This window comes from Perca flavescens, chromosome 1 (genome assembly GCF_004354835.1).
Source record: "Perca flavescens isolate YP-PL-M2 chromosome 1, PFLA_1.0, whole genome shotgun sequence".
NCBI lineage: Eukaryota > Metazoa > Chordata > Actinopteri > Perciformes > Percidae > Perca > Perca flavescens.
Window position 1 is genome coordinate 36,622,549 of NC_041331.1, and position 23,472 is coordinate 36,646,020.

General features: G+C 41.9%; 1 long non-coding RNA gene across 2 annotated transcripts; it reads left to right on the forward strand.

Annotated features, from left to right (window-relative positions):
• The first annotated feature begins 1,230 nt into the window (after window positions 1-1,230).
• Window positions 1,231-13,820, forward strand: LOC114553842 (uncharacterized). 2 transcript variants are annotated; one of them, XR_003692385.1, is made up of 3 exons: window positions 1,231-1,318; window positions 1,411-1,478; window positions 13,557-13,820. It is a non-coding gene; the product is annotated as an uncharacterized LOC114553842 (long non-coding RNA). The 2 variants fall into 2 exon arrangements; XR_003692404.1 differs by lacking the exon at window positions 13,557-13,820 and adding an exon at window positions 1,559-1,626.
• Window positions 13,821-23,472: the final 9,652 nt, after the last annotated feature.

The following is a 23,472-nucleotide window of genomic DNA, read 5'->3' on the forward strand; positions in this document are numbered from 1 at the left end:
AAGAAAAAGAAAAACACGTTCGTTTTGTATTTTTTCCACATTGAATTTCCCATCCATCATTAAGCAGCAGAGAAATACTGTAACTGAACATCTGTTTCAAGTTTGACACCACTTGGAACAAAAGTTACATACTGGAGGGTTTTAGATACACTGAGATGAAACAGGTGATCCGATTTACACCACATTAACATCTTTCTGTGGCCTGAAGAAATTGTTTCTGGCTGTCAGGGAGTGATGTTATTTGGCACATTTGCACAGATTCATTAAAAACATGCCAGCTAAAGCTGCTTATGTCTGACTTACAACCCTGTCTCATTACCTTTATACTACTAATTTGCAACAGCAAGTGCTACTTTTTCCAAGGCTGAGAATTTAACTAACTAACTTTCAATCTCCACTTACAATCAAATGTGACATGTGATGCATTTGCAATGGTTGTGACATTTTATTAACTGTCTAATGCAGTTTTCACTGGTCTAAAAGCAGACAATAGAGACAGAGCACAGCTTGTACTGAATGCCACTGCCAGAGTGCTGACTAGGCCAAGAGACAATGAACACATCACACCTGTCTTGGCCGCCTTTCCCTGGCTTCCCTTTTCTTTCAGCATTGATTTTAACATGGTGGAACTTGTTTTTTTAAAGACCTTGCTACCAAACAACATATCAGATTGCCTAAAGGACCATAGATCTTTCCTTTTTTGGGGGGCATTTCCACATTTTAATGGATAGGAAAGCTGAGATATGGTGAAGGTGCGAGAGAGAGGGGGGAAAGACCTGCAGGAAACTGTCACAGGTCAGACTCAAACCCTTGATCTTCTGTGTAAACCTCTAGATCTGTGCACCCACTCTACCAACTGAGCTAACCCAGCCACTTCCATCAATAAATTTAAATAAGTACAGTAAAGAAGCTTCCTGATCCGACCAACACGGTTGGTTGATTCATACCTAGCTGCTGTTTAGAAATACACTTGCACTAAAGCTTTTGATTAACTGATGCATTTATGTGCTTTAAAATGTCTGTATGTTTATTTTTATTTCACTCCATTTTTTGAAAGCTCTTACAAGTCCCCCCTTTGTTTTCATTGTTTATAGCTTCCTGGTATGTGAATGATTTATTTTGAAGCGATTGTAGTGGGGAAGACTTCCCTTAGTGCAGGTAAATGTGTAGTGGACCTGAATGCAGCCTTGGCCTGACCCCTTCAATGGCCAACCCCCTAATCAGGGCTAGGCTACACTGTCACCTGTGCTCCTTTGTCATGTCACTGCTTCCTGATCTGTCCCTGCTGTGGCTGTAGGCTAGCGTTTGTTGCCCTAAGGTATGTGAAAGTCACATTTCTATGTCACATTTCATCTATTTCCAAGTTAAACAGTTGGTAGTTAATCACCTTTTTGTTTAATGCGCTACCAGGAGACTGTCGTCGCCCCTCCTTCCCTGGGAGGTGATTTTGTTCCCTTAAATGTCCCATCTCAGTGGTGGTGAGTAAGTCAACAGTTTTAAATGGAATTTTAATATAGAGGTTTAAACCTGGTTAATTGTATTTCCCCCTCCTTTCCAGGTTCATATTGCCCTTAAATTACTGCTGTTTTTCCGTAATTGTGTCTATTGGTTTAGTTCTGTTTTGCCCTTAACTAGTTTTGTCCTAGTTTTTTTTTTTTTTTTTTTTTGTCTTTAGCTTGTGTTCATTTAGTTTAGGTTTAACTTTCATTTATTGTACTTTATTGTTGGCTTTTTGTAAGTTTTCTTAAGTTTATTTAACTAAATGGATTACCGTATATTTGTTTGATGACTTTTGTTGTAGTTTATTTCTTTCAGAGCAGGTTGCCATCTTGTTTGGCGGCTAGGCACCTGTGGTGAGGTTCCTTCACTGTTTTTGCATATGAGTAATTGAACAGGGACACAATAAAGACTAATATGAGTAGGGGTGGCACACCTGAACACTCCTCAGTGGCATCTGCTAAGGCTATTTTTAACATTTTTGTAATAAAGAATAATGTTACACCACCAATTTAGGAAGTTTGTTTATTAACCCTTTTATTTTGTTTCAGCAGTTTAAGCCCCGGCCTATTTTGATTATCTTATTAGAACTTAAAACATTTGATATACTTTGAAACATGCCTCTGCCTCATCAGTAACGGATCTGTGTGCCTTTCTCTCCAGTTTCTTCAATTAATGTTCACAGTATTTCCCAGGGTCCAATTCCCTAGGTGGTGTCAGTTCTTCCATTCAAATTCTCCCCATTATAAGTCTTGGATACAGGTGAACTACAATAACAAAGTTAACAGTCAGTGTGGTTCAACGTGCCATAAACTGCTATATGCTGCTCTACTATGGAGGCATGCTTTGCAGATAATTATGAGTCAGGAGTCGATGATGATTATATAAACCGTATGACCTTATCTTGTTGGTGATGTAGCGAACAGGCCTGGAGTACTAAATGCCATGGGCAGTACAGTGCAGAGAAAATGGATAGCTGTTGACTAATAGCGCTAGAATGTTACCGCCCGGTTTGGTTGTCCCGTCTTTGGAGCAGGGCTGTAGTACTTATGTGCAGATTCGGACTTGAGTCCGGACTCAAGATGCTTTTCTGTTGTTGACTTGTCTTGGACTTGTTGGTAAGTGGACTCGGCCATTGGACTCGTCAAATATTCTAGTTGGTCTCGATCGAGTTTAGCAGAATATGATTTTTTTTTTCAAAAGTTGTTTCCTCCTTCAAAAGAACCATTGATGAAGCGCGCTCATTCAGAAAACGGGTATACGTTTTAATTCAAAAATCCATCTAGGACGGACATTGACATTGGTTGGCTGGTATATGCCTGGCTAATCAGGTATCAGTCATTTTCATTTTGGCCACAGACACAATGTCAGCGAGCACTTTGTACTATGAATTTTTCAGGACAAGTAATATGTTCAAGAATGGGAACATTTCCATTTTATACTTAAAGTAAATAATATGATCCAATTTGATCCTATAGTGTGTAACTTTCTGATTATTACAAATAATTATACAAAATTATCTTAAAAATAGAAGAGATACTGTTTCTCACATCACATACATTATGAACAGGTAAGCAAGTGGTCTTGAAGAGGATTCTTTTTTTTTTTTTTCAGTCTTGACTTTCTCTCATTTGGACTCGGTCTTGACTTGGACTTGAACCTCTTTGGACTCGGTCTTGACTCGGTCTCGACTAGTCCTGGTCTTGGACTTGTCTTAGACTCGACAAAGGTGGACTTGACTACAGCCCTGCTTTCTAGCATGTCACTGTTAGCGCCCCAGCTACAGTAGTTCACAAACTAGTCTCGCATTGCCAGACCTTCATCCACAGCGCTGCAGAGGAGGGTCTGGCTAGTCCACACAGAATTCCGGGGTGGGAGAAATACATGCTCTGGTTTATTGGCATTTCTTTAAATTGGAGCCGCTGCAAAATAGCCTCAGGAAGTAACTTGTTTTTTAAGTGTACGTTAAGTTGTTTAAGAGAACTCTAGCTAGCTGTCTGGATTCATCCCGGGGGATATCTGAGGAACAGTTAAACATAATCCTCATTAACGGACCGGAGTTTAAAATTCCAACGCAAAGAAAGTGGAAGGAAACGGACATCGGCGAAAGACATGCATCCGGATTCGAATTTCCTGCCACACCGGAGCAATCCCGGAAGTGGAATGTGGTGTATATAGACTATTCCCAAATTAACCCTGCACATAGTCACTATGCCACCAAGCCTTTAGTACCAGCTGTCCGTTTTATTTTTGCAGTTTTCTCGGACAACTCTTGGCCAAACAGTGATTCATACAGCTTTAAGATATTTTTTTACATTTAAGATGATTTTCGCATGAAAATGTAAACATAGCTTGACATTCACTGCTGTCACAGCTATAAAGATGCAAAATGAAACTTTTGCTAAACACAAATGCTTAATCTGTGTGCACAAACTGAAATCAAGAGTGGAAACGGGCCACTTAAACTAACAAAAGAAAAGAAACCCCAGTATTCTTTAGTATAAACAATGCTTCTGGGAAATCCGCACATAAGCAGGCAGAGTGAGATGATGAATGGAAGCAGGCAGGTCAAACCTCAGTGGAGACCTGCTACCTTTGGGATCACTCCACTGGACTCTGCTGCTCACCCTGTCAATCAAGACACTTAGCCTCAGGCTAAACACACACACACATACAGCACCCATGACACATACTCACCCTGTTCAAACAGCTTAAATGAAACAGCTAGTGGTGTCAAGACATTGTTAGTTATGGCTCACATAAAAACTCCAAAAGACTCATTTCCAATGCAAGCGGCTGAAATCCAGCTGGACATCAAAGCTGTGAAAGGCAAAGCAGAGTGCAGAGGTGACTGTATGGAAATGAAAACAGTCATATAAAATTCATAAAGCACTCATTTTAAACTGTGGGAAAACATGGCTGTGGTGTCTGTGGCGATGACTCAGTGGTTTCATGGAGCGTGAATAAATAAAAAATAAGTAAATTGTATTGACTTTAGCTCTACCAGATAAGCTTGCTTAAAAGTATGTCCTTCACTTTATTCCATTTGTCAAGATAGACAGGCTAAATTAGCTAATACTAACATTGTTTTTGGGCCAAAATGCACATTAGAAAAACTCAACAGCGATTTTTCAGTTCCAATTAGATGTCCTTCTAACCAAAGTAAATCCAACAACAACCTGCAGCTCTGTGGATTATCCTGAGTAGTTGTGTCACTGTATTTGCAAAAAAGTAGAGCATATGATGATTTAGTGTAAACTTGTTTTTTTTTAGACGTTTTACAAAAACCTAACTTCACCTTTTGTCTCTCTTCAATCCTGATGTGGGGGGAATATGTTTAGTTTCCATTTTATCCCAAAATCGGCTAATTTGCTGCAATATAATGCACTAACCCAACAATCGCCTATAGTTTTTTGATAGACACCCGATTATAGACAACTGACTTATTGATGATGATAAATATTGTTACAGTATGTTTGACAAAAGATTCAACAGACTATTTCCAGTGTACAACAATACATCTTTAAACTCAAATAAATGTTTTTTTCTTTGCTACATAAAGCACTCTTTCGTACTGCGTAATCTTTGATTTATGATCACTTCTAGCATCCTTTAAAGGGCAACTATTATATAGCATTTTCATGATAATACTTGTATTTTGTGTTTGTACTAGAACATGTTTACATGGTTTAATGTTAAAAAAAAACATTATTTTTCTCATACTGCCCATGGCTGCTCCACCTGTATGAGACGCTCTGTAGGAGCGCCTGTCTCTTTAAGGGCCGGGACACATCAGGCCGATTATCGGCCGTGGGACAGTCTGGCGAGGTCAGAGTCTGTTCGGTGTGTCCCGTGCCGTCGTCCGTCGCGGGGGCTGTCGGCGTTCATTTTGGCCGACCTGACATGTTCGGTCGGCGGCAGGGCAGTCGGGACTCACCCGGAAATGACGAGCGGGATGAGGTGACTAGAGTCTCTCAAAATCTGATGAAAATATTTTAAACTGACCTTAGTTGAGCTGAATTGAAGACAGATTCAGCAGCTGCATGGCCTATTTTTCTCTTAAAATGTTTTCAGAAACATGTTTCAGTGAACTATTTTAGTACAATATGAGATCGTATTCTGAACGGCCGCCATGACAGTTTGGCTTTGAATTTCTGGAGAAAACAAACCCATGTGACGCGTTCGTCCAATTAGCTGCCGGTTTTCATTTCCTGGGCGACATTACAGATTAGCGCCGCCTGCTGTTATAGAGATGTATTACGTCTCGTCTCCTCTCGTCTTTTTGGTCTGTTCTGTGGCAGTTTTTTGGACCTCGGGGACGCGACTGATCATATCGACGGGGTTTTCTGTCAACGGTCAGCCGTCGGCTATATGTGTCTACACCTTAAGCCCCCTCCTGAAAAAGCCCAGTCTGCTCTGATTGGCCAGAGTGTTTCCTGGAATCTGCGCTCCACTCATAGACAGCATATAAGAATGGACGAACAGAGCCCGTTGCTCTGGTCGGAGACCAGTGAAGGCTATTAGAAGCACTTTTCCGGTGATCGCTAGCTTTACTGCGCAGCCTCCAACTGAGAAAGAGCAACGTAAATGTGATGTGAGCAACGTGTCTGAAAGTTGTAAGTCTTCTGGGAGCTGTGCCAAGAGAAATCTCAATCATTCCCAATTTTTGCAGAGACAGAGAGCGTAGGTATATGTTAGGAGATAACATGGGCACAGGCAATTATTCCTAAGTGCTAGTTAACATTAGTAATTAAACTTAAACAGCTCATGTACCGTATTTTCCGGACTATAAGTTGCACTTTTTTTTCTTACTTTGGCTGGTCCTGCGACTTATAGTCAGGTGCGACTTATATATCAAAATATATATAATTTAACATGTTTTTACATGTTAATTCATACTGAAAACATTACCGTCTACAGCCGCGAGAGGGCGCTCTAGGCTTGTGACAACTAGAATGCTCTTACCAAAGACAACTGAGAAAGAAAAGAGATAACAAACTGCAGGTGGTAAAATATGCAGCCGAAAACGGTAATTGAGCAGCAGAAAGAAAGTTTGAAATGAGAGAAACTTGTGAGGGACTGGCGAAAAGGTTACTATTACTGCAATGAAGAAAACAAAGAAAGCTAATCGGCTAATCGCGGGCTGAAAGCTAGATGGCCAGAGCTGGAGGAACGAGTCGGGAGGGGCTTGTCAACGTTGCGGTTACGTCTCCACGCCTCTTCATACATCCATGCTTCACGCCCTGGTATTGTGGTTGTTCTGTGTGCTATTGTGTAGTTGACAGATGGGAAAAAAAAAAAAAATCTAAATAAATGCGACTTATAGTCCGGTGTGACTTATGTTTTTTTCCTCTTCATGACGCATTTTTTGACTGATGCGACTTATATTCCGGAGCGACTTATAGTCCGGAAAATACGGTAAGTCGAAACTGCCTGCGAGCTTCTCCTGTACTGTACAGTAATTTGCCAATGTCAATGGAATGCTAGCAGGAGGTGTTGGCTTGTTAGCCTATGAATCTCCCCATAGGAGGTACGCATTCCTGAATGAGGTGGACAAAAATAAGTTTTTAAAAATGAAAATATACCCATGCTTGATGTGATCAAGGTACAATGCATGGACAGCAGTCAGATCTTTCAAAGTTCAAATAGCACTAGTTATGAAGTTATGTTTCCAGATGTCATTTGCTGTGCACTCATGAATGAACCTTACTTCCATTTAATACAGCCTAATAAGGCCTTCCACTCTGTGGATGGCTCTTGTACAACCAACCACACAGCTGGCTGCTGAGCAGAAGGGTGAGAAGTGACAAACAGAAAAAGGTGACAAGGTTGACGAGGGTGTGTAACCACAGGAGGAAACCCAGTCTGTTTACCCAAGTGATATTTTAATTTGCGCTGCGGGCTTTAACCTCGTTTTTTTCTCTGGATCCTTTAAGCGTGGATTGGCTTTTTTTACCTCCTGAAATTGGGCCCGGGACATTAAGACAACATTGACTTTGGCACTAGGGCAGCAAACTGGGGAAGTGACGGGACTCTTAAAGAAGTTAGTTTCCTCCCTCCTCTTCTCGCTGCCTGCACTCTGATCAACGTCACATCACGCTCGACATTCACAACAGCCAGACACGCCGGCTCGTGTCTCCCAACGTCTCTCTGTGCTGCACTGATGAGGTCACAGTTTCCTGCAGAGGTCAGATCTAATACAGGTGTCAAAGCCTGTGGAAATCAAACACATAACCTGATAGACTTCTGTTGTATTTTAAGATAAAAGTGTCATGTTCATTTTAAATGTAATGAATTTTCCAGCTGACAATTATTTAATATAGACACATTTTAAACGTTATTTGTTGATTAGTCCCGCATTGCCAGACCTGCCTCCACATCGCTATGAAGGACAGACAGCATTCTGGGATAGGAGATGAACGTGCTCTGGTTTATTGGCATTTCTTTAAACCAATCACAATCATCTTGGGGGGTGCTGAGCGCCGGACGGAGCCATGGTGCCGCTGCAAAATAGCCTCGGGAAGGAACTTGATTTAGTGGAACATGTATGTGTAAAGGTTGTTTTAGTGGCAACAGACAACTCAGATTGGACAGATAGTCTAGCTAGCTGTAGCAGTTAAATCCACCGGAGTTTAAAATTACAACACAAAGAAAGCGGAAGGTAACAGACATCCGGCCCGAAAAGAGTGAATTTCCGGCTGTACCGGAGCAATCCCGGATGTGGAACATCGTGGATATAGACTGTTGGTGGATTGGCTTTATTCAATGAGAAATATAAGCTATAAAATGCATTACATTAAAGGTCTTGAATTGTACCAGATGTTGCCGTATGTATGTAGTATATCAAAAATCTAAACTGTTGATGTAGGCATTCAAATGTGATTTGATGGTTAAATTGAAAGTTTCTTTGTTTTTTACTGCAGGAAAATTAACACACCAGAACCTGTTCTTTATTGGCTACCCTCACTAAAGAAATACCAGAATCCATTCAGTCGGGTCAGTTTTGCGGCACTGGAGCTGGAGAACCTTCACTAGGCAGATTAATTTATTTAAGTTAAAGGAGCTACTGTCAATAAATCAGGACCCCGGGGTGTACTCCAGTGTGTGTCCGTATACCGTGACATCACTTTTGGCGGTGGTTACAGGTAACCTGACGCGGCAGATGGTTTGTTACACAGAACCATCTGAGAATCCGTCATTGGAAACTGTTCGGGAAAAGGGCAGGCAATTTAAGATAAATATCTGGCAGGTGATTGGATGAACCATCTTTCGATCAGTTGCGGCCGTCACAGACACACCTACAACTGCCAGTAGTGTACAAGTATCTGCCAGTAGTTCCTAGCAGGTCACTGATCGGTTCGGACACAAATGTAAAACCTGAGGCCTGACAAGATGGATTTTGGTGTGATCTCCTGATCCCACGATTTCCGTGTGATCTCGTGATATTGCGAGAATCCAGCTGCCTTACAGGGTGAAAAGAGGACCTGCAGCAATGTGCAGTACAACAAAAATATGGTCTTTTTTGAAAATTAAACCATGTAAACCTTTTCTGATACAATCTTAAATTACAATTATGAACCTGAAAATGAGCATTACATGGCCACTTTAAAAATCTCTTTTACTTAAAGTGATGGTTCGGAGTAATTTCACCCTAGGGTCCTTTGCACCTAACCTGACTCCGCCAGATGGATTGCTTCACATTTGCTCGGCATATCCATCTGGGAACTTTCCGTTGGAGAACTTTTGGGAAAATACTGGTTAGCTGATTGGATGAACCATCTGTCTATCACCTATTTTGGTGATAGACGGGCCAAATCAACCAATCAGATCCACAAAGCGTATGAAAATACAACCACAAGCCAGGCTACCCCTGCTGCTGCAGGCAAAGCATAGCTCGTTAGCTCAGCAAGCAAGCAACATGTCGGTAAAGGATATTTGCCGTTTGTGTAACGAGAATTTATGAATAAAAGGCCCCATTTCAGGTTCCCGGACCGCTGTCTGAAAATACTGGTTAGCTGATTGGATAAACCATCTGTCTATCACCACCTAACCCACCTCAAAACCAACGCTGATTGGCCCGGTCGTTTGGCGAGTGGCTCCAAATTTTCTCTATCTTAAGATGCCAGACTGATCTGCGAGTGGAAAACTGGAGCTCGCGAGATCAGGACGGTCTCACGAGGCTACTTTGCACCATGACTACTTTGCACCCCCCCAGAAGTTTTTTTCACCTGGGTCGAACATTGGGAGAGTTAGTTTTTTGTATCTCTTTTCGGTGTAGTAATTTGTAGACAGCCCTAAGCACTCGTCTAACTGCAGGTAGCAGCAGCAACAGAGAGCAGAAGAGAGCAGACAAGTGTTCATGAACTTCTGGTGTACTTACAAACTTTCCAATCCATCGTTTTATGAGTGCATAACCTATTTGTACTAGTGTAGAAGTTTGGTGTCATTTCGGGCATTATTAGTGGGGTCATTTACGAGATACAAACCTGGGTCCATTAGCCCCAGCGCTAAGCTATTCGGCTGATAACGCTACTCTATGCTACGCTATGCTAACTCTCCCAATGTTTGACCCAGGTGAAAAAAGCTTCTGGGGGGGTCGAGTTTGAGCTTGAGGTCATGGTGCAAAAGACCCTAGGGTGAAATTACTCCAAACCATCACTTTAAGCAAAAGTGACAAAGTGCCACGCAACATAATCACACAATGTTTTGTATTGATACATCAGCAATAGCACATGTTGCTATGGCAACCAGAGGCCTATTGACAGATATTTTGATTAAATAAGTCTTTCACTTTGAGAGGAAGAAAGGAAGAGTATAGGAAGAAAGAGGCTGACATATCCACTTAATAGAACAAAGGAGATCCACAGAGTATTCTCAATTGTCAGGCAGATGATGAAAATGATTTCCGTTATCTCAGGATGTCTACCAATCTGCTCCATCACATTCATACTTGAACCGCTGCAGCACTTGACACCAGCCCGGAGGATGTTTTTGGATCAACCTGCCGTCATTTTCATTTAATGAGATATCTTATTGACATTTAGTCCTAAGGTGCCACTAGAGGAAAACATCATGGAGTATCCACAATCAATAGCATTCATCCTCTAGAGAGCATCAATGTGCTCAGCATATTGCATTGCAATCTTCCTGCAATCTTAGCTGTTGACATTTCTTCTGAAATAAGTGGAAACTATGTCCTGAGGGCAGCACCAGAGGAATAGTGATGGGGGGGCAGGATACCAAAATGGCTAGGATACCATTAATATTCTCATTTGATGGCAGTATGGCCAGCAGTGTTGGGCAAGTTACTTCCAAAATGTAATACATTATAGATTACTAGTTACGGCCATTTGAGAGTAATTAGTTATATTACAATATTACTGTCTCTGAATGGTAATGCTTTACAATACTTTTACATTACTTTTGAGTTACTTTCACCGAAATAACAGCAAAAGTTTGACTTGGCAGGTAGCTTGTGAATTTCACCACCAGATCAATAAGTATTTATCCACTTTAATACATCATATATTATTCATAATATTTTGTATCATTAATATGAATATGCAAAGTAACTAAAGCTATAAAAATAGAGAAGTAAAAATGTACAATAGGCAAGTAGGAGAAAATTAAAATAATCAATTAAAAGTAGGCCCACCTTACAGTTGTATTGAAGTACGGCATAGTTACATTCCACGGCTGATAAAATACAATGATATTTACGTGCATTAATTCATTAATTAACGTTTATGTCTGTCAGCAGCTCAGCTACACTGCTGTCCGCGCTGACGTACCGTCACCTGTTGGGACATGTTGTCCGTACCGTCTCTGGTTCTGGCTCTGACCACGGGAACAGTGACGGCACAGCTCGCTTCAATGCAGCGTAATAACTCCTGCAAATAATGTCCATCTCGCAAATGTATCTGTCTCTGCAGTCATCTCAACCATCGAATGCAGCAACAGGAAATAATACTCTTTTCTTTTTTTTTCTGTGAAGAAATGTTCTTTAAAAAAATTCTTTAAAAGCAAAACACCACTAAATGTTGCGTTAAAATGCGTTTTAACTCGCGTTACTGAGATTGTAATGGGTATAATATTACCGAAATGTAATTAGTAATGCGTTATATTACTGCGTTACAGCAAGAAGGAATACATTACTGTAATTGCAGTTTCAATTAATTTCGAAGCTGCATTAACTGTTTTTTTGGCCATTTGCAGGCATAACATTTTTTTGGGATAACACAACATATTGTAACGTTATTGTGTTTTTATGGCGAATGTGTGCAAAGAATTGCCTCTTTAAACATCCGGCAGGCAAGGAGTAATCTTAGTAATATTATTCATGAGGGAGTCATGTTCATGTCCATTTTATTAAGTTAATATTCATGGAAATGTTCACTTACTCCTGGTTTGGTCTCCACCAACTCCTGAGAAAGATATCTGGCTCTTTAGTTGCTAAATGCTCCACGTATGTTCACCAGCTAGTTGCTAACTTTTTCTGTTTGCTAAGAGGGGCTTAAAAGCTCCGTACTGCAGAGTTGGGTGATAACTGTGGGCGTTTGTTAAGAGTAGCACCTTTCCTTGTAAAAAAAATCGAGCTTTGCATCTACTTATCATTTCAATTTAACGGTGCATTTAACAAATTTATAAAACATAATGAAGTAAATTGTCATAATCCTCAGGTTTTATTTGAACACAAAATGAGCCCGGAGGACTAAGGACTAAAGACTCACAGACTTAATTGATCTCAGGTGCTAAGTGACTGAGTGTGTGAGGCCACATGGGCTCAGATAGGTATGAATGGGATTGGGACAGCAATTCACAAGATCACATGTTACCTTGGCGACATTTAATAACAAAGATGTTGCTGACACTTGCCGGTTTGGGATTTTTCATTTTAAGTTTGTTGCTTTCCATATGGCCAAGGCACAGGAGACGGCTGCCTGATTCCAAATTTTTTCAAACTCTTCTTTTACAAGCTGGACAACAGGTTGGTCTGTGTTCCGTGGTCATGTGTCGTGCTGTTGTTTACCTTTGTAATTTCCCTATGGTCTCCGCGGTAAACGTCACAACGCTTTGAACTGTGGGTAATTCCCTTTGGTGAAGTCTGCATCGATGCAGACTCACGGAAAGAGCTCGGTAAGTGTGTACTCAAATCCTCACGACCTTTGAAAATTCGACATTGGGACAACCCTAAACTCTTACGAATTTTGCAAGAACGCGCACCAAAGTCAGTGAGTGTGTGAGTCCGGACTCTGGGATTGGGCCATTGTAACTTGGTTGTAAGAGGTGTTTCTTGGTTTTGTTTGTAGTTTAGTTTTAATATCAGAATCATTTAGAATCAGAATACTATATTGATCCCCTCAGGGAAATTATTTAAAGCTAAAAATACCTTTGGGAGCAAAGGGTTTTGCAAGACATCTTTGGTTCAACAAAAACAGAATCAGGAGTGCTCTTTATCGTTATTTTATTTTCTTAACAGACACACTTGAACAAACACGTGTCAGTGGCATGATGCCATTGTGGAGCTGCGATGGTTTCAAGCACCTAAAGGCGCCGATATACTTGCCTTTAAACTACGCGTTCGTGTACGTAAGATTGCTGCCATGCATATCCAGGGTTCTGTTGAAGCATAGGTTGTGCACATCTTTAGAAATTAACGCTACAAGTCCGCAAGATGTAATTCAGCACATGAACGTGTTGGTAGTATTAGGTCAGCTCCCTAGTGGATAAACGGTTTATCCTGCAGGTACACGCAAAGTACGCATGCAAGTACGTGAACGATGCCGCTCATGTCGCCGCCGCATTGTTAAAAAAACAAGTATATCGGTGCCTTAAAACCTGCAACAAAAGTAGACCTGTGGTCAGTATTCTGCTGTCATCCAGGCCAAGCTAAAGAGGACAAACTGAAAAGTATCTGTCTGTAGTTTCTCCTCCCCGCTGAGAGCAGACATTGAAGCTAAACTGTGCCCTAAACACAGACTAATAGTCCTCTCTCTGTCCACAGCACCCGAGGGTGCGTTTTAATGAGGCTAACGGTTATATGACTAAACATCTTGCAGCTTTCATCCGTCAGGAGAGCAGCAGACCCCAGACGTTTGATGCCTGTCTGAGCAGCAGAAGAAGCAGAATCCCTCCTCCTGTCCTCTCACGTGACTTTACTGTGTCCTTGTCAAAGTGGAAATATGAAATGTTACAGAGTGTTGTGTGCATGCTTGAAAATGTCAGAGATACAACAGCTTGTCGCACACTGATCTGCAAAAACCTGGTGGAAGATTAGCGAAGATTCAAAAACAGTTTTCTTAAAAAAAATTTTTTTTAAAAGAACCAAAACAATAATACAGAGGGTTTTTAGGTGGTGCTGACATTTCTGGCTTTCAAAACGTACTTTCTGGCACGAAATCCACTTTGGAATTAAAACTCTCCAACTGGTGAAACATATTTTGTTCTCAAGCCAAAAATGCAAATGCCAAAGCCGTTTTGTTATTTCAGTGTCCAGCATGGTAATGTTTCTGTCTTTGTTGGGTTTCTGTTGGATTGCTGCTCTGATTAGCCAGTCAAGTCCTCTCTATTGTGAAATTATACATTTTATAACAGCCCACCCTGAAGTGGGCATGTCAATGTTGCTGGACTTGTCTGCAGTAAAGTTCGCAAAAGTTACAATTTATGCTAAAGTGTTGACATTATTCATCATCCTCCTCAATGGTGGAAAAAATCTTCAAATCCTTCATCTGAGTAAACAAATAATTAATTGAAAGTATGTGTCCCACAGCGAGCGTGACAATGGGACCAAGGCAAATTATTGCCATTAACTAAAGGGAATAAATGAATGCACATTGAGGAGGAAATTAAGTATTGAACACACAGCCATTTGAAGAAATTTTTGGGATTCATAAAATGTTTCCCCGAGACGGAAAGATCCTACCATTGCAAATTTTTGTACTACTTATTTCCTGTGTGTACTGTGATGCAGGTTAGGCTGATTTTGGTCTTATATTACAGTTTTTCTTGATTGCTTTGACTTGCTTAAAGAAACTGGGATCCACTCGGTTTTCATCATCACCGTCTCAGCAGAGCAGAAGACACCTCTTGCAAATGTGTTAACCCTTTCTCATTGGATTGACACATTTTCCCCACCCTTTTGCAGAACAGTTAACACAGATGTCATTCAAGCAGTCCAAATCCATTGTTTTAGCTATGGTAACCAAACAGAACGCATCTGTTCCTAACTATTAGAAACTACCTACATCAGTATGAAATCACTGAAGCACCTGTTTGACACTCCTTCACACAAATCTTCAATTAGCAATCAGTTAGACCATGTGGTCCCATAGATCAGTGTGCAGGGTTAGGCCATGTGGCCCCATAGATCAGTGTGCATGGTTAGGCCATGTGGCCCCATAGATCAGTGTGCGGGGTTAGGCCATGTGGCCCCATAGATCAGTGTGCAGGGTTAGTCCATGTGGCCCCATCGTCAAGACAGGAGAAACTGAGTATCAATAGTGGCTATTTCTTATACTGTACAGTAATATATTTTATACAGTCCGTCATATGTCGTTCAATCTAGCTATGCAATAAAGAAAATCTATTTGTTTATGAACATCAAGCTAGGCTATATGCTAGCGCCATATGTTAGCTAGCTAGCTAGGTGCTTAAGTTATGTTACTCACCCTCGTAGTTGTGGACATAACTTCATATGTCCCACTTCAAAGCTTTCTCCCGTTTCCTGATGGGTGCAGGTGAAAGTGCGTCGACCATTCTGTGCACATTGTTGACATATACTTATAATAAAGCAATGTACGGTGCGGGGATATATAAACTTGGTTACAGTTATCGGTTACAGTGCAGCCGCCCTCAACAGACGTTCTAATGTAAAGTGAACGCACCCTCAACGGGGCAGGGATCATTTCATTGGTCAACACTACAGCTGGCATTCTATTGGTTGTTGACTTTTGGCAGGGTTATAACACAAAAAAATCCAAGCACGCAGGAGAGATCTGAGAGCAGAAAATTTGCAAGCGAGCAGAATCAGCCTGAGTGCGAGGAGAAGGTTCAAAGCTGAGAGCAGGAAATCTGTCCAAACAACAACATATCTGAGTCTAAGCAGAAAGTTTGAGCACAAGCAGAGCAAATCTAAGCACGAGCAGTGACTATTTGAGTGTGAGAGCAAGAAATCTGAACGTAATATCAGTGAGAAATGCTCTCAAATTGAAATAATGCGCTCTTGACTAATGGCAGTAATATAACTCCATACTTTTGTTGCATATTTTAAATGTTTTGGCACGGTCAGTGCCTTTTGCAAACAAAATGTGTCATTTTGACCATCAGCGCCACTGTTTCGGCCTGTGTGTTAACTGTTTTGAAAATGTGGAGTTTGAGTTGACTGCTGCGTCAAAGCAATCAAGAAAAACTGTAACTGATGAATGTTATTTGCCCGACCTACAGTGAAATACCTGCAGTAAAATGTTATATCGTTCTGTAAATTGAAGATTTCCCCGAGGGGCTAACCCTAAAATAATTTCACTAGTCTGGGTGGATTTATACTGTCCCGTGAATGTCTTAATGCAATTTCCATTTTGTTAGGATTATTGACCTAAAAGTGGTCATATTTAAAGAAATAAAAAACAACAGAAAGTAATGCTTTTAGTATCAGCTTTCAAGTTCCCATACTGAAACCTTAAATGTATACAAAAATGTCATATGTATTTCCTTTGGAAGGCAGTTTGGTGTCCTTGCTGTTTCCTGCTGTTCCACAGTCAGTGTCCCCGGAATCAAGGCTAATGTATGAGCCGTTTGGGGTGGCGGGGCATTCAGGTGTGATGGCCCCCTCCAAGGTGAGTCAACTTGAGTGAGGAGGATGAAGCGAAGTGTGAGAGTGAACACATAAGAACAGTGATGAATATGGATGCTCTGAGACTGCAGTAGTTGCTGTCCTGCATTTACACAACAGCATTGTTACTGAAACTGAAGAAAAAAGGGTGCCTGGGTGTCCATGTAAAGAGGCTCATACCACTCCCCCACGATCTCCCCTTTCATGTCTAAGCTGTCACAAATAAATGCCACAAAAACAAAAAAAATGAACAATAAAACATTGTATAAAGGTCTGCTGGAAAATCGGGTAGATTAAGTTATATGTCAGGTTCATTGGCTATTTAAACCACCTTTTTTTGCACCCTCAAATGGCGCACCATAAAAGAAAATATTTTTTACATTGAACCAAAAAGGCCAAACTAAATGAAACTAAGACATCATACAGCTGCTCCGACAACTTATATTTGATAGACATGTAATGTCAGGTAATGTGCAACTTTAGTAGGCATGGGAAGAGAAATACCAGCAAAGGTCATTTTTTCCTAAATGCTGTTAGATTTGATGTACCAGCCTGTCATTAGCTAAAGTGCATTGTTCACTGAGTCTATCTAAATAAGCCTCATAAACCTCTTGGCCACAGATGGCTCCATCTTTACAAATGCAATATTCATTGGAGGTTGGGCTCTTAGCTGTAATGTTTTGAATTGTTGCAATTACACTTGCAGATATCAAAAAGTAAAAAAAAAAAAAATCTAAACGAGTTCAGGCCAATTAATAATTTCCAAGTGAAATTATTTCTAGGTAGCAAGTTGCTCTTAACCTCTATTGTGTAATTTTTTGAGTTGATTGTTAGCAAAAATCCCTTTGTTCTTTCACAAATATGTACTCATTCATGTGTAATTACTTCCACCAACTAATCAAAGTATTCTTGTAAGCGTAGAATCTGCCATTCAGAATCATTCAGAATACAAACAAGCGAGTCGCTCGAATGACGGCCGTCATGTCGCGCCTCCATCTTTAAAAGACGTTAGCCAAAGAGGGACATACCTCCGCCTTTCGCGCTTTTACACTCAGTGGCACCGTGACAAATGCCAGGGAAGGGGAGAAGATTACTCGCGACTGCCGGCAGATTTGAAAGCCTGTTGAAGATGGAGGATCACGCCTATTCTCGAGGACATGTAACGGAGTTGCCAAGGAAGTTAAGAAGAGAATTCAAACGACAACACGACAGGCAAAGCAACAAGACCAAAGTTAATATTGGAGTGGCGTTTCCAAGATGGAAAGAGCTCATGAAGAGCAGGGACTTTTAAAATTGATGCTGAAGTTGCCTGCTTTCTTCTCGACAGGTAATTCTGCCTATTTGTGTAATTTCAAAGTTTTATAGTTGCTTGGCTAACTATAGCATGGTTGTGCATAACGCTAGAACGACGTCTAGGATACTTTTCCTCGCGTCACTGATGAAAAAGGATTGCCTACCTTGTAACATAAACGTAATCGTATGTGTCGTGATTTCCCTGGCAGACAACTCACGTCATGTGCAGTTGTAACACAGACTAGCTACAGCTAGAACAGCTGCGTGTAAACGATGGAGATACTAAGAGCTAATTTTGGTTTCACTGACGTGATTGTTCGTACTGCTCAGAGAAATAAACACAAACCTCCATTGTTTCTCTCCTACGCTGTAAACATTACCTTACGGTACAGATCCATATGTCCGACACGACTGAAGTGTGGTGTCGCAACGTCATACAGCCATGGTTGATGCTCCACGCCCCTGACCAGCAGCTGATTGGATGAACACGTGACGTGGGTCTGGCTACTCAAGATTTTCAACAGAGTGTCATGGCGGCTCGTTGAGAATACGATCTCGTATTTTACAAAAATAATTCACCGAAACGTGTTTCTGAAAACATTTTAAGCGAGAACTAGGCCATGCGGTTGCTGAATCTGTCTTCATTTCAGATCGACAAATGTTAGTTTGAAAGATTTTTGTCTACTTCTACTGGATAGTCGCGTCACGTTCAACAAATTAATTTGTATAAAGCTGGGCATCGGCCAGGAATAGACGTCGCCCATAGGAAAAGAGTGGAGCGCGGCGCGACAGAAGCATCGCACGGTCAAATGGATCTGTACCGTTACACTATTAATCTTGTACAATGTACAGAATAACCATGGCACTGATACTTTACTAACATTAGCTTGCATATGTTTGGGAACCTGATAGCTTATGTTAGCAATGAAATGGTACCAAAATAACGTAAAACTATTATTATACTGGAAGGAACACTCACGGACAAAGTCGTACTTCTTGGAATAATACGGCCACCGTAGGAGTTAGATGGGAGAAAGTTTTAATATTTGTCATTGCATTTTTTTTATTTTGTTGTCATAATCAAATAAATTAAGATAAATAAATGACTTAGTGATCATGAGGAAACATTCATGTGAAAAAGTGATTGGAGTCTAATTACTCGCAATTTTGAGATCGTAAATGAAGAAAAACTGTTTACACAGAATCAGAAGATAATTATAGTCTTACTGAGGAATGTTTTTAATAAAGTACATTTCTTGTAATCACGAGAAAACACCATTATGTCTTTTTTTATATAAATATATATCTGTGTCCCTCTGATATTGTCAGAGAATATTAATGTGGGCTTCCATAAACCCATTGAACCGTAGTTATCCTAGCCCTACGGCTTCATGAACTGTGTCAGGTATATCTTTAGCACTAGGTTCAGGTGGTTGACGTTGAGGTGTATATCTATATTACTGTTATTGGATAATGGGGGTTGGGGTATATTGCAGGAAATCTTTCCCCTGGCCACTCAGTCGGAGCAGGTCATAATGTCTTCATGGCTAAGCCACAGAGGCCCAGCAAAGGTAGAGGAAGTCTGTCTGAGCTGAAGTCTTCATCAAATTGAAGTTTCCATTTTCCTTCCCTCTGAAATCCCTAAAGCAGTGCCACGGTGGATGCATTTCACACCTGGAAATAGTTTCCTCCACGTGTGGGTTCACGACGGGCTTACAGGCAGGGGGACCAGGCACGGGACGCTTAAGCCTCCATCAAATAATGGCTTTGTAATTTCACAGCAAACGCACGCGTGGAGCCAATCCCGGCTGCTGCCTTTCTCTAATTTGATCTCCTCAGCTGCCTCCCTCTCTCTCCTTGTCTTCCCGTCTGTTTCCCCCCACAGACATCGCCCCCTATCTCACTCTGTTTCTCAAGCCGTCTCTATCTCTGACAGCTACAGACTCTATTAGCTGTGATTGGTTACAGTTCACAGCCATGAAATGATCCTCGGGGGGGCACCCACACACAATCTTAACAACTCACATTAGCTGCAATGTGAAACCTGACGTATCTGTAAATGTGTCATGTGACAGGTAAGTAATGAGATGGTGCAACTTCAAAGGCTTAAATAAACATCTGTGCTATCTCAAACTTGGCTGTCCAACGTTGTGCTGCTCTTTGTTCAGTTGGACTGGGGACAAAAAAAGAGGGACATTTTCTCCACGGTTGTATACGAAAAAATACACTCCTCTTGTGTGGTTTGTTTTAACCATTGTCAGGTTGTTGGATTAGGATTCAGTACTTTTTCAAAATACAGTTGACAGCGGAGATTATATTCTTTTAGGTGGCAATGACTCTAAAGTCTGCTCTTCACGGTGCATGTGCAGCCAAATACATGAACCAGACATGCTTTGTCACCTACACAGAAACCAGACATCAGTAACAGTATTTCATTATACCGTATAAATGTCTTAGCACACATTCAGACCACCAAAATATCTTTATCAACGCAAAGGGATGCGTTGAAGGGGGTCTGTTTCCTGCTAGTGACTCATGACTCTGTGTTTCGTTGTTGAAAACAATGACAATAAAGATCTATTCTATTCTATGAAATACGATCCATGAAGTCCAATTTGACAAACAGATCCATGAGTTCGAAGGCTTACGCTGCACAATGGTTTACAATACTGTTTATAATGGTTTACAATACTGTTTACAATGGTTTACAATACTGTGAGACAACACATTCCCATTCCCATTGCGTAAAATACGCCCGTTTGGGCATGTGCCTTTGGCGTTGTTATTGACGCTAACTAACCACGCTTGTTTGCGACTCATGGCGTCACTTTGACGCTCTGGGTCGGGATGTACGTTGAACTGACATGCGGCACAATAACGGGACAGTTAGGTTCAGGAAAAGATCGTGGGTGGGTTTACAAAAATGATGTTCCAGTGACACGCGGGACAGCAACGGCACACAAACCCCAGTCACCTGGGTGAAAGTCGTTTGTTGTTTGACCCATCCACCACCCCAACTAGCTTTCATACTACTCGCTACCGTTGCCGCTCTTAATACTACGTCTTAAAGCACCGCGGAGCTGCTGCTCTGCCCGGTCCATTCCATACAGACACTGAAGGGTGCTTTTTGCGTCGAATCTGAAGCTGAGAGCCACTGACCTAGCGTCCGTATTTGACGAGTTGGGAGTGAGAACAGGTTGCGTGCAACTCTGGAAAATTGTCACAGCAGCAATTATTATTATCTTCCATCACGTTGGTTACGAAGAAATATGAGTATGACATTATCATGCATGTAGCCTATTTGATTGGCCGACAGCAGAAGTGCTTGTTGGATGGTTGAATAGCTTCAGAAACCCCCTCCCCCTACACCTTACCAAAGTAAGTGGGCCTGTGTCCGACTTTTTTTTTTTAACTTTACACCCGCTTCACTCTGTGAATGGTCAGCTGTGTGGAGGTGAAAAAATAGCCGTGTTTTGAACTTCTTTCTCTAGTTCACTTTTTTCAATTTTACACAACTTTTTTTCAGTTTTCAGTTCTATTTTATTTATAGTGTCAAATCTTAGCAGGGGTTATTTTAGGACACTTAACAGATGGTCTAGGTCTAGACCACACTCTATAATTTACAAAGACCCAACAATTCCGTGTCTATTTGTGTCAGCTATAACACTGGCTGTTTGTGGCAAATAAAAATGTAGAAGAATAAATAAAGTAAAGTGAAAATGTGCTTTCACCTGTTTTCTACTGGATCTAAAATGCCCACTTCACACTTCCAATAGGAGTCACTAATGACTCACCAGCTTCCACCAGCAAACGCGGCCAAGCTGGATGTATTGCTATTGGGATTGCATTCAGGGACTCTGCTATGAAACTTGATATTTTCATTTGTGTTACATTATACAGCATCGCAAATGGACAGAGTAATGTCTGATGCATTACCAGTAGCAGCTTTTCAACAGTGTTGAAGTGTTTTAGGATTGTGTGGACTTTACCTTCAAGCCCTCATTCTGCTACGACAACAATGTTAAGAGATGTGAAAACGGTATTACCATAATTAAACACTTCATAGAGATTAAGTGTTGCAGCAAAGAGATATTTTGTTTTTTTTAACTGACTGGTGTGTGTTTGTGTGTGTGAGTGAGAGAGCATGTAATTCATGGACTACTGAGGGCGGAGCGCGTGGGAGATTTATTGAAAAATTTGTGCTAGCAGTCATAGCTGTGGAGAAGTGGAAAAGTTTTCCTAAGGCTCATAGCACTTAACAGCCGTGGGTTACATTCGCATACTGACACACACACACACACACACACACACACACACACACACACATATAACTCACATCAACACACCTGATTTTCCCACCCGCTGGAGAGCAGCAATAATGAAGTGCAGATTGAAAAGCATTTGATGTAAGAACCTGGCAATTATATGCATCCACTGACAGACAAACCTACTGTACATTTACTATTGCACATACTGTAACTATACTGTATGCAGCATTTTTAGCTGTGGGATATCATAAACAGATCATGGCATGCCTGGACTAAATACGACAGCACTAACAGTGATGAAAAATATACTGGAGAGAAAGAGATGCTTAACTTTTCCACTGTCGACAGCTTTTAGTGCCTTTTTCTCTACGTCCACCTCCCTCTGGAACTCCGCTCCTAGGTGCTTCCACCTGTAATCATCTTTCATCGTTCCAACACAGTGCTAAAAGCTTTACCAGCCTCTTGAAGGGAAAATCCACCGTAAAAAAACATTAACAACTACAGGAGGAGCTACAATTAAGTTTGACAACAAATGTTCTTCTCCGTGAACCATCACCTTATCGTGGTGGAGAGGTTTGTGTGTCTCTGTGAACCTGAGGGCTGTGTTGTCTGGAGCTTTGTGCTCCTGGTAGGGTCTCCCAAGGCAAAGTGGTCTCAGGTGAGGGGCCAGACAAAGAATGGTTCAAAAACCCCAATGAAAAAGCTAAGCAGAGATGGAGTGACCCTGCCCGGAGGAAGCCCGGGGCCCCCGCCAGGCCCAGACGGCGGGCTCGTCGGCGAGCGCCTGGTGGCCGGGTTTGCCACGGAGCCCGGCCGGGCACAGCCCGAACAAGCTACGTGGCAACTCCCTCTCCATCCCATGGGCCCACCACCTGTGGGGGAACCGTTGGGGTCGGGTGCGATGCCACATGGGTGGCAGTGAAGGTCAGGGGCCTCGACGGACCAGACCCGGGCGGCAGACGCTGGCTCTGGGGACGTGGAACGTCACCTCTCTGTGGGGGAAGGAGCCGGAACTGGTGCGGGAGGTGGAGCGCTACCGGTTAGATCTGGTGGGGCTTACCTCTACGCACAGTCTTGGTTCTGGAACCATACTCCTGGATAGGGGTTGGACTCTTTTCTTCTCCGGAGTTGCCCAGGGTGTGAGGCGCCGGGCGGGTGTGGGGATACTCACAAGCCCCCGGCTGAGCGCCGCTGTGTTGGAGTTTACCCCGGTGGACGAGAGGGTCGCCTCCCTACGCCTGCGGGTTGTGGGGGGGAAAACTCTGACTGTTGTTTGTGCATATGCACCAAACAGGAGTTCGGAGTATTCGGCCTTCTTGGAGACCTTGACTGGAGTCCTGCATGGGGCTCCAGTGGGGGACTCCATTGTTCTGCTGGGGGACTTCAACGCACACGTGGGCAATGATGGAGACACCTGAGAGGCGTGATTGGGAGGAACGGCCTCCCTGATCTAAACCAGAGTGGTTGTTTGTTGTTGGACTTCTGTGCTAGTCATGGATTGTCTATAACGAACACCATGTTCGAACATAGGGATGCTCATAAGTGTACCTGGTACCAGAGCACCCTAGGTCAAGGTCAATGATCGAT